The sequence below is a fragment of the Leptodactylus fuscus genome, chromosome 2 (assembly GCF_031893055.1).
Source record: "Leptodactylus fuscus isolate aLepFus1 chromosome 2, aLepFus1.hap2, whole genome shotgun sequence".
NCBI classification, from domain to species: domain Eukaryota; kingdom Metazoa; phylum Chordata; class Amphibia; order Anura; family Leptodactylidae; genus Leptodactylus; species Leptodactylus fuscus.
This window is the reverse complement of record NC_134266.1, coordinates 86,808,874-86,820,198: the sequence shown is the minus strand read 5'-3', so window position 1 is coordinate 86,820,198 and position 11,325 is coordinate 86,808,874.

The window sequence follows — 11,325 nt, the reverse complement described above, 5'->3', positions numbered from 1 at the left end:
AGATCCCTGAAACATTATAGACGTCCTCTTCTGGGTTACAATAAGTCTTCAGTGCAAAGGGCAGATGTTAAAATCCTGTATATAAAAGACTGTGTCATTGCTGTACGGAGCTCACAAAATGAAACTAAATGTTTCCTTATTCTGAGATACAGGAGTGAGAAAGTGAAAGTGACATTGAAGCTTCCCCGCAAGAAATAGAAGAGCAGTAATACAATATAGATAGATAGATTGATAGTCTCATAGAGAGGACTGAAACATGACTTGATGAGTCAATAAAAAACTATGTTTTCTATACATTTTTTTTTGTGCTGCAACTTTTTCTTCTAGATAGATACAGGGGCACACCGCTAATGAGGTGGAACTTTTGGTGGGGCGGCAATTCGACCATTTTTTTTTAAATCTAAACTAACCCAAGAGAGGCCGCTCTGAAAACAAAACTGAGTGGACCTGCCCTGGGCTGGCTTAGACCTCTGCTTCTCAGCGTAATGGACAGTCCACATGACGTCTGGGATATTACCATAAAGGTCCGAAGCCTGTGTTAGGAGTAACACCGGACCCTGGAGAGGTGAGTTAGTAACAGTGTTTATTATGTTTCTTCACCTCCCCTGGGTCTCTGATTATTATACTCCAGGGTCTGAAGAGACCCCAGAGTATAATAATAGTTCATGGATGGGCTACTATGTGGCATATTAGAGACTGGGTGGGCTACTGTAGAGGTTGCAGGGGCCGATGTGGGACATAATAGAAGTTGCAGGAGCTGATGTTGGACATAATAGAGGCTGCAGGGACTGATGTGGGGCATGACTCTGCAAGGGACATTTATAAATGCGTTCATTAGGGGACATTATGAATAAGAGGAGCATTATATATACAGTGTGTGTGTGTGTGTGTGTGTGTGGGTGTGTGGGTGTGGGTGTGGGTTGGGTGCATGGAGAAGTGAGGAGTCAAAGGTTTCTGTGTTGCAAACTTTACAGAGACAAATCACAGCTGGAAGAAGTGGTTATAGTGGTCCAAAGGGAAGAGAAGGGAAATGTGAGTAGACGTCTCCTGTAAGTTCCACCCCTGTAAGTTTCCACCCCACACCAGTCTGGTCAGTAAAGAAATCCTCATCTCTCCCTCTCTCCTACCCCACCATATAACTTTCTCTGCACAGCTCCTCACAAACCTGCAGGCTTTCCACCCCAGACACATACAACCCCCCCACAGCCTCTCCTACCTACACCTGCTGTCCCTCTCCCTGCTCCTCCTTACTTCTGGTGACATATCTCCTAACCCTGGACCTCCACAGCAAATCTCCACTGTCAGCCGTTTCCCCACAACTGGCGCTAGAGCACGGAACCCCCGAAATCTCAAACCAATCTCACTCACTCCTACCCCTCCCCCTGCCCTCCCCGGTGCACTATGGAATGCCCGCTCCGTATGTAATAAACTTACCTACATCCACGACCTTTTCATTCTCAATGATTTTACATTTCTTGGTCTCACTGAAACATGGCTGACACCCTCAGACACAGCCTCCCCCACTGCACTCACCTATGGAGGTCTGCAATTCTCACATACTCCCCGCCCCAACAACAAACCTGGCGGAGGCGTAGGCATCCTCCTGTCAGACAAGTGTTCATTTGCCCCTATCCAGGCGCTACCTGCCCTTAGCCCCCCCTCCTTTGAAGTGCATTCTGTTCGTATCTACTCACCCGCCAACCTCCGACTGGCCGTCATATACCGACCGCCAGGACCTACCGCTGCCTTTATCAACCACTTCACCACCTGGCTCACACACTTCCTATCTACAGACACCCCCACCATCATCATGGGGGATTTCAACATCCCCATTAACACAGACCTCCCTTCCGCCTCCAGTCTCTTGTCCCTCACCACCTCCTTTGGTCTCTCCCTCTGGTCCTCTTCTGCCACCCACACAAAGGGGGGCACACTAGACCTCATATTCACCCGCCTCTGCTCCATATGCAACCTCTCTAACTCTCCATCCACGCTCTCTGACCACAACCTGCTAACGTTCTCTACCCTCTCTTCTCAAACGGACCCCCCACTCTCTAAACCACCACGCCCCCGCAGGAACCTCAACCGCCTTGACACCTGCACCCTCTCAAACTCTCTCCTACCACTCGCTGACATATCCTCAATCCTGGACACAGATGCCGCTGCTGCCTTCTATAATACCACCATTACCTCAGCCCTTGATTCTGTAGCCCCCTACACAAACTCCAGAGCCCGACCAACCAATAGACAACCCTGACACACTGACCAGACTAAAAAACTGAGACGTGCCTCGCGGGTTGCAGAGCGCCTCTGGAAGAAAAGCCACTCCCAGGAGGACTTCCTCGGGTACAAAGAGGCAGTTCTCACATTTAAGAATGCACTCACCGCCGCCAAGCAGGTCTACTTCACCACACTCATATCCACACTCTTTCGCAACCCCAAACAACTATTCTCCACCTTCAACTCCCTCCTCCGTCCTCCCGCCCCCCCTCTGACATCACTTATCTCAGCTGACGACTTCGCCTCCTACTTTAAAACTAAAATTGACACCATCAGAGACAGCCTCACCCTACTCCCCCGACAATCCATCCACCCAACTACTCGCTGCTCCCCATCCCTGACCTGTTTCTCCTCCATCACTGATGAAAAACTCTCCTCCCTAATCTCCAAATCCCACCTCACCTCCTGCACGCTCGACCCGATTCAATCACATCTCATCCCCAAGCTCACTGACGTTATCACTCCAGCCCTAATCCATCTCTTCAATCTATCCCTAACCAATGGATCCTTCCCTTCAGCCTTCAAACATGCCACTGTCACTCCTATACATAAGAAACCGTCCCTCGACCCGTCCTCTTCTGCCAACTATCGTCCCATCTCACTACTCCCGTACGCTTCAAAACTTCTTGAGCAACACGTCCACTCAGAACTCTCCTCCTATCTCTCGTCCAACCTGCTCTTTGACAGACTTCAGTCAGGCTTCAGACCCCGGCACTCCACTGAAACTGCCCTAACAAAAGTCACTAACGACCTGCTAACCGCCAAAGCCAAGCGCCATTACTCTGTCCTCCTCCTCCTCGACCTCTCCTCTGCCTTTGACACAGTTGACCACTCCCTCCTGTTAGAAATTCTCTCATCCCTTGGTATCTCAGACTTGGCCCTTTCGTGGATCTCCTCATACCTCTCTGACCGCACATTCAGCGTCTCCCACTCGCACACCACCTCCTCACCACGCCCTCTCTCTGTAGGTGTCCCCCAAGGCTCCGTCCTAGGACCCCTCCTGTTCTCCATCTACACCCTTGGCCTGGGCCAACTCATAGAATCTCATGGCTTTCAGTACCATTGCTATGCCGACGACACCCAAATATACAGTCCTATGAAAAAGTTTGGGCACCCCTATTAATCTTAATCATTTTTAGTTCTAAATATTTTGGTATTTGCAACAGCCATTTCAGTTTGATATATCTAATAACTGATGGACACAGTAATATTTCAGGATTGAAATGAGGTTTATTGTACTAACAGAAAATGTGCAATATGCATTAAACCAAAATTTGACCGGTGCAAAAGTATGGGCACCTCAACAGAAAAGTGACATTAATATTTAGTAGATCCTCCTTTTGCAAAGATAACAGCCTCTAGTCGCTTCCTGTAGCTTTTAATCAGTTCCTGGATCCTGGATAAAGGTATTTTGGACAAACAATTCAAGTTCAGTTAAGTTAGATGGTCGCCGAGCATGGACAGCCCGCTTCAAATCATCCCACAGATGTTCAATGATATTCAGGTCTGGGGACTGGGATGGCCATTCCAGAACATTGTCATTGTTCCTCTGCATGAATGCCTGAGGATTTGGAGCAGTGTTTTGGATCATTGTCTTGCTGAAATATCCATCCCCGGCGTAACTTCAACTTCGTCACTGATTCTTGAACATTATTCTCAAGAATCTGCTGATACTGAGTGGAATCCATGCGACCCTCAACTTTAACAAGATTCCTGATGCCGGCATTGGCCACACAGCCCCAAAGCATGATGGAACCTCCACCAAATTTACAGTGGGTAGCATGTGTTTTTCTTGGAATGCTGTTTCTTTTTGGACGCCATGCATAACGCCTTTTTTTATAACCAAACAACTCAATTTTTGTTTCCAAAATGAAGCTGCCTTGTCCAAATGTGCTTTTTCATACCTCAGGCAACTCTATTTGTGGCATACGTGCAGAAACGGCTTCTTTCTCATCACTCTCCCATACAGCTTCTCCTTGTGCAAAGTGCGCTGTATTGCTGACTGATGCACAGTGACACCATCTGCAGCAAGATGATGCTGCAGCTCTTTGGAGATGGTCTGTGGATTGTCCTTGACTATTCTCACCATTCTTCTTCTCTGCCTTTCTGATATTTTTCTTGGCCTGCCACTTCTGGGCTTAACAAGAACTGTCCCTGTGGTCTTCCATTTCCTTACTATGTTCCTCACAGTGGAAACTGACAGGTTAAATCTCTGAGACAACGTTTTGTATCCTTCCCCTGAACAACTATGTTGAACAATCTTTGTTTTCAGATCATTTGAGAGCGGGCTGTCCATGTTCGGCGACCATCAAACTGAACTGAACTTGAATTGTTTTGTAGAAAGAAATGGTCCAAAATACCTTCATCCAGGATCCAGGAACTGATTAAAAGCTACAGGAAGCGACTAGAGGCTGTTATCTTTGCAAAAGGAGGATCTACTAAATATTAATGTCACTTTTCTGTTGAGGTGCCCATATTTTTGCACCGGTCAAATTTTGGTTTAATGCATATTGCGCATTTTCTGTTAGTACAATAAACCTCATTTCAATCCTGAAATATTACTGTGTCCATCAGTTATTAGATATATCAAACTGAAATGGCTGTTGCAAACACCAAAATATATAGAACTAAAAATGATTAAGATTAATAGGGGTGCCCAAACTTTTTCATAGGACTGTATATCTCTGGACCAGACATTACCTCCCTGCTGGCCAGAATTCCAGATTGTCTAGCGGCCGTAGCCTCCTTCCTCTCCTCCCGCTTTCTCAAACTCAACATGGAGAAAACAGAGTTTATCATCTTCAGCCCATCCTGCATGGCCCCTCCACCTGACCCATCTATCAAAGTTAATGGAACCCCACTTACCCCTGTCCCACAGGCCCGATGCCTTGGGGTAACCCTGGACTCCGACTTATCCTTCAAACCACATATTCAAACCCTCAACACCTCTTGTCGCCTCCAGCTCAAGAACATCCACCGAATCCGCTCCTTCCTCACCCCAGAAACTACCAAGATGCTCGTCCAGGCCCTCATAATCTCCCGCTTAGACTACTGCAACACCCTTCTGCATGGACTCCCGGCAAACACCCTCGCCTCCCTCCAGTCCACCTTAAACTGTGTTGCTCGCTTAATCCACCTCACCCCCTGATCTTCATCGGCTGCTCCCCTCTGCCAGTCCCTCCACTGGTTACCCATAGCCCAGCGAATTGAGTTCAAGCTACTAACGCTAACATACAAAGCCATCCACAACCTGTCCCCTCCATATATCTCTGACCTCATCTCCCGCTACCTGCCCACACGTAACCTCAGATCCTCCAACGACCTCCTACTCCGCTCTGCCCTCATCCGCTCCTCACACAACCGTCTCCAAGACTTCTCCCGTGCGTCCCCCATACTCTGGAACTCCTTACCACGACACATAAGACTGACCCCCACAATCACAGGATTCAAGAAGGCCATGAAGACTCCCCTATTCAGGAAGGCCTACAACCTCCAATAACACTATCACCGCACTGCCATCTGTACAGTCTCCCCCTCTCCTTCTGTCTCTACCCCCCGTCCCTCATAGATTGTAAGCCCTCGCGGGCAGGGCCCTCTACCCCACTGTGCCAGCCGATCACTGTTAGTATGATATGTACCTATATATTTTGTGTATTGTATGTAACCCCCAAATGTAAAGCACCATGGAATTAATGGTGCTATATAAATAAACAATAATAATAATAATAATAATAATAATAATAAGTCACAAAATGTTACTGCACTATATTCACTGTAATGTTACCATTAGCAAACTTCCCCCGGTATTGAGTCTTTCGATCTTCCGCCCCAGGCAGTGGAGAGGCTAAGTTTACCACTAGATAGATAGATACAGAGATACAGAATATACCACTATTCTAAATAGCGTATGGTAGGTAGGAGCCTCATTATAGATTCTGCACTGGGGGCCAGGTGCTTTAAGTTATGCCTCTGGATTTATGATAGATAGATAGATAGATAGATAGATAGATAGATAGATAGATAGATAGATAGATAGATAGATAGATAGATAGATAGATAGATTTGAAATATCCCTTTTTCTTTCCCACTATGCAAGTTGTATAGAGAAGATAACTTTTTTATTAGTTGTGTAGGTTACAGAAGAAGGTTTAGGTGTGCTACAGGAATGGGCATTAGAAATGAGCGAGCAGTATTCGATCAAGTAGATATTCAATCTTTTACTACGGTATTCTAAATACTCGTACTCGGTCGAATACCACATGGTAAACACAGTAAAAAGTCGATTCCCCTCCCACCTTCCCTGCTGCTTTTTTACACCAATAACTATGCAGGGGAGGGTAGGACAGGAACTAGGACAACGTAGGCATTAAAAAAAGAAACTTATACAGTAGAGATGAGCGAGTAGTGAAAGATTCGAAATTCGATTCAAGTAGACCTCAATATTAGACTATTCGATCGAATACCTACTCGATCGAATACTATTCGCTCATCTCTAATGAGCATGTTTCAATGCTTATATGTAGCAGACCATTCAGTTTAACTAGTCTATAGCAATGCTGAACCCACAAACTCTGACAAATGGATATTGCACTGTACTATATGACAGACATTGACAGGATACTGCATATCCAAGGACAATAGATGAACAACTAGAACATTATTGCTAGCACTTGGATGTCCAATGAAGGAAAGCTAACAATGGGCACCATCTAGCTAAAGAGAGACAAAGCTATAGAGAAAATGTTTATGTTCTTAAAGAGGTTTTCCCAACTCAGTGTCTCAGCAGTCTGCTTAGAGTTTCCTGTTCTCACTTCCTGTATTTCTTTCCCCCTCCCCACTCTTGCTGAACGAGCCTGAGAAGTATCACAACACTTATATAAATCAGATAACATGCAGATGCTAGTACAGAATGGACTCAGTGTTATCTGTGTGTTTACATAGAAAGATAACAGACTAGGCTTTATCAGCAAACTGCAATTAGCTGAACGATTGTCCTGTCAGCAAGAGCAGTGAGTAAGTGACTTCACTTGTCATATAGGTCCGTGGTTATAGCAACAACGTGTAAACAATGGGAGGAGTAAGTTCACACAGCAGGCAAACAAAGCAGTATTTCTAAAGCAATATATTTAGGAAAAGTCTTCAATTTACATAAGCTACCAGTATTGATAGGATCCTTGAGATGGGACAACCCAGTCCAAATAATAAGTTGTGGAGGGGACCCAGGCTGAGCTTTTCCACCTAGGCCCATGAGCTTTTTGTTACGCCACTGGCACATATCTAATGGCTGTTTGTAAGGGACACCTATATTTGAATTTGTTATATCTACAGCTGAAGTACCAGATGCATATTTTAGTGGTTAAAAATGCTATAGTGGCTTTCTCATCTTCGGTACTCTTATCCTGACTCTACTTTGTTCTGATTTCATATAGGACTGCGCATGTTGCTGTCTGTGTAGCTACACAGCGCACTGTCAACTTTCCCGTTATGTGTCCTGAGGCTGTAGATATCGGTGCCATTCCTCACAGTTTAGCACCATGGCTGGGCAGTAAGGGACGCCCCACCTGACAGTACAGAGCTATGGATGAGTACTGTCGGGGGGGGGGGGGGGGGGCATTCCTCACAGCCCAGATAGACTGTCAGGAATGCCCTTCTGACAGTGGGCAGAGATTGGTAACTGCACAGATATCTCCAGCCCATAATGGGAAAGCCGACTGTGCGCTGAATTCAGCACACTGTCGACTCTCCAGCAATATATAAAACTGCATGTGCCTGAGGATACGAAAGGTCCTCTTTAAAGAGGTTGTCTCACCAAAAATAAATAGGTGACCATGGCTGAGCAATCTGCCAAAACAAGAGCTGTCCTGACTGACTGCTTGCCACATGGGTTGAAAGAGTCCTGAATAGGAGACGACTCTCTATGAAGCCAGATACTCTAAAAGGAGACCCTGAGACAACCCATCTAAATCTTTAAAAGGATTTCCACCCCAAACTATCCATATATTAATAAATAGGTTAAATAGGATTCATAATTATGTATGTGTTAGATAGAGACATTGGCAGTTATCTGTTTCATGCAATACCCAGTGACAAGAAGTTCATATGGGTTATATCATGAGCTATTAAAAGAATTTTACTTCCTTTCATTGGTGAAATTTTCATTTTTAAAATCAACAAAATACATTGACTAATGGTGGCCAACGATATACATTACCTATTATATTAACAGTAACTTTATTGTGCATTGCTGGTTAAATAATGTAAACTGACTTTCCATCACCTTAAAGCTTTGCCTACGTGGTGTCTCATGATGTGAAGAACTCTCTTTTGGTAGTTCATGACACCCTTGAAGCATGCATAGAGGTATAAATATCGTGGCCACTTGCTAAATATTTCCTTGTACACGAGACCAGGAGACGGGGGAAATAATACTGCAGGTATCATTACCTGGTAGGAGCAGGAAGATTCCCTATAATTTATTTGCAGCACTCCAGGCATGCCAGGTTCTGGGAAAGAGACTGGTAGAACTCTAAGGAGAAATGTAACAAATGCATTAATGATAAGGCTGATACTACTCACCACTGAATTTTACGGACTTCTTAAGCATTGTAACAACCAGTTACTACAAGTTTACTTTACAGTACTTTGGAACTGACTGAAGGGCGTAACCTCCAGATGGGCAGTGCTTCTAAATCTGTGTCTTGTACCATAGAGTCCACAGGTGGGAGCTAGAGCATTGAATAAAAAGCAATGAAACCCAGCAGCCGTCTGTAGTATAAACTACAAGTTTTATTTGCTGTCTGTTAACATACGTATAGAAAGTGAGTGTAAGCGAGCGCTTCACACAGGTTTATCCTTACACATAGCGTACTGTGCTATGACACTGACTTTTATAAATGAGCTTATTTTAAGAGCCATCCAATAAAGCCGGTAGTTTTGGATTATCACTTGCAAACCCACAAATCCTTGGTATCAAATTTAAAATATGAAAATGATAAATCATGTTTCATCATCCATAAATATTTAAAATTTAATAAAATTACAACCAGAAAAATCTATAAGCTCAGTCGACAAATGTCATTTATCATGAAACAAGTAGGGCTTTGATTAAGGACATTTCATTTACACAACACCAAGTGAACATCCCCACTAGAGCAGATGTGTTAGTCTGTACAGCCGGTCAGCCAGTGGCGTAACTACCGGTGTAGCAAGGGTAGCAGCTTCCACAAGGCCCGGGACACTAGGGGCTTGGCGACAGCCGCTACCCCTGCGGTTTTTTTTTTTTTTCTTTTCTTAATAGGCCGTTGCTGGCTGGAGTTACTCTGGCCTTTAACAGGTCCTATTTACTTACTGATCCTGGGAGTGGCCGGGATCGGTAAGTGACGCCACGGGCCCCACAAACATCATTATTCTACTCAGGGCAGTGGCGTAACTACCGCGGTAGCGGCTGCCACAGGGCCTGGGACATTAGGGGCCCGGCAACAGCTGCTACTGCTGCGTTTTTTTTTCTTTTCTTAATAGGTCGTTACCGGCTGGAGTTACTCCAGCCATTAACGGGCCCCATTTACATACTGATCCTGGCAGTGGCCGGGATCGGTAAGTGACGCCACGGGCCTCACAAACATCATTATTATACTAATAATTATTATATTATTAGGGAGGTAACATAAAAAACCGTGTTACTTACCTCTCCGGGCAGGTTCAGGCCTACTTCTGGACGCTCCCTGATGTCACATGACTGGTACCTGCATCCCGGGCCATGTGACGTCCTGTCACTGGCTCTGTGGTCTGCAAACACGCATCTACATGTGAGGGGTAGTGCATGGTGTAGGAGCTGGGACTGGGAAGTTGTAGTGGCACACTTTGTAGCCATCACTATGATCCCAATATGTCAACAGAATGGCAGTCTCTAGTACCCTATGTGGCACTCCAGAAAGTAGTAGTTGAGTTGGAGATGTAGTCATGCATGCCTGCAACTCTTCATTGTATTTTTTGAGCAATGAAGCAATGAAACACTGTTTCAGCAACTCATAAAATTGGAGTCCGGGGAATGGAATTGATATCTTTCAGTCAGTTATGGGACACACTGGCAATATCCCTTTAAAGTTTATTGCTGCTCTTGGAATTGATTTATTCCGACAGTGTGGCCCTCGGATGAAAAGTTCTGCATCTCTGCACTAGTGACTTGGCTTCCCATAAAAGGCACAAACAGGATATGTGTCTTGTACCTGACCAGAACAAATTTCTATCTACTAGGAATGATCATAAAAACCGTAAATTACTGATACATGAAGCATGTTGTAAAACTGTACTTCTTAAACAGAGAATAACCTTTATTAGCTACAGCCTAAGAAACAAGCACATTAATTTATCATCTACATTGGGCTGGCATCCAGTTTGTTAATGGTTTTAGTGGTGTTGCTTTGATATTTACAACAGCTAATAAATATAACAGGAAGATTTCCTCATGCAAAATGTGTTCCATTCAAGGCTCTAGCCATCAGAATGATCTTATTGTCTTGGCTTTCCAAGGTTCTGGTTGGCATCTTCAGGCTATGTGCTTGTATCTATTTATTGGCTGCCAATCTTTTTCTTTTAAGTCATTCATCAGACATCTATTATAAACATCATTAAAACAGCACCCAAAGGTTATGGGATTTTTTTTGGCAGTAATACGACTGTATTAACACTACAAATTCCGTCCAGACAGTGTGTCTAAATGACCTGAATTAGTCGCCGCATAGGAATTAGACTCAAAGTCAGGGGAGATTTGCAGCTCCATAAGATGGTTTTGGCATTCTGATGGCTATAATGAAACTATCACATTGTTATGTCGACTGACAGCTTGTCGTCAGTTTCTGAGAACATACAGTATGTCATAAGCTAAATGAAACACGAAAACAGAGTCACTAGCGTATACACTATTAGAAGACCTGCTAGGAAAGCAGAGGGCACACTGTGCTGCGACCCCTACAGACATATCACCGTGATATGTCAAAAGTTGTATTAAATTATAAGTACACTTTAACCCCAGCATGCATCACATGG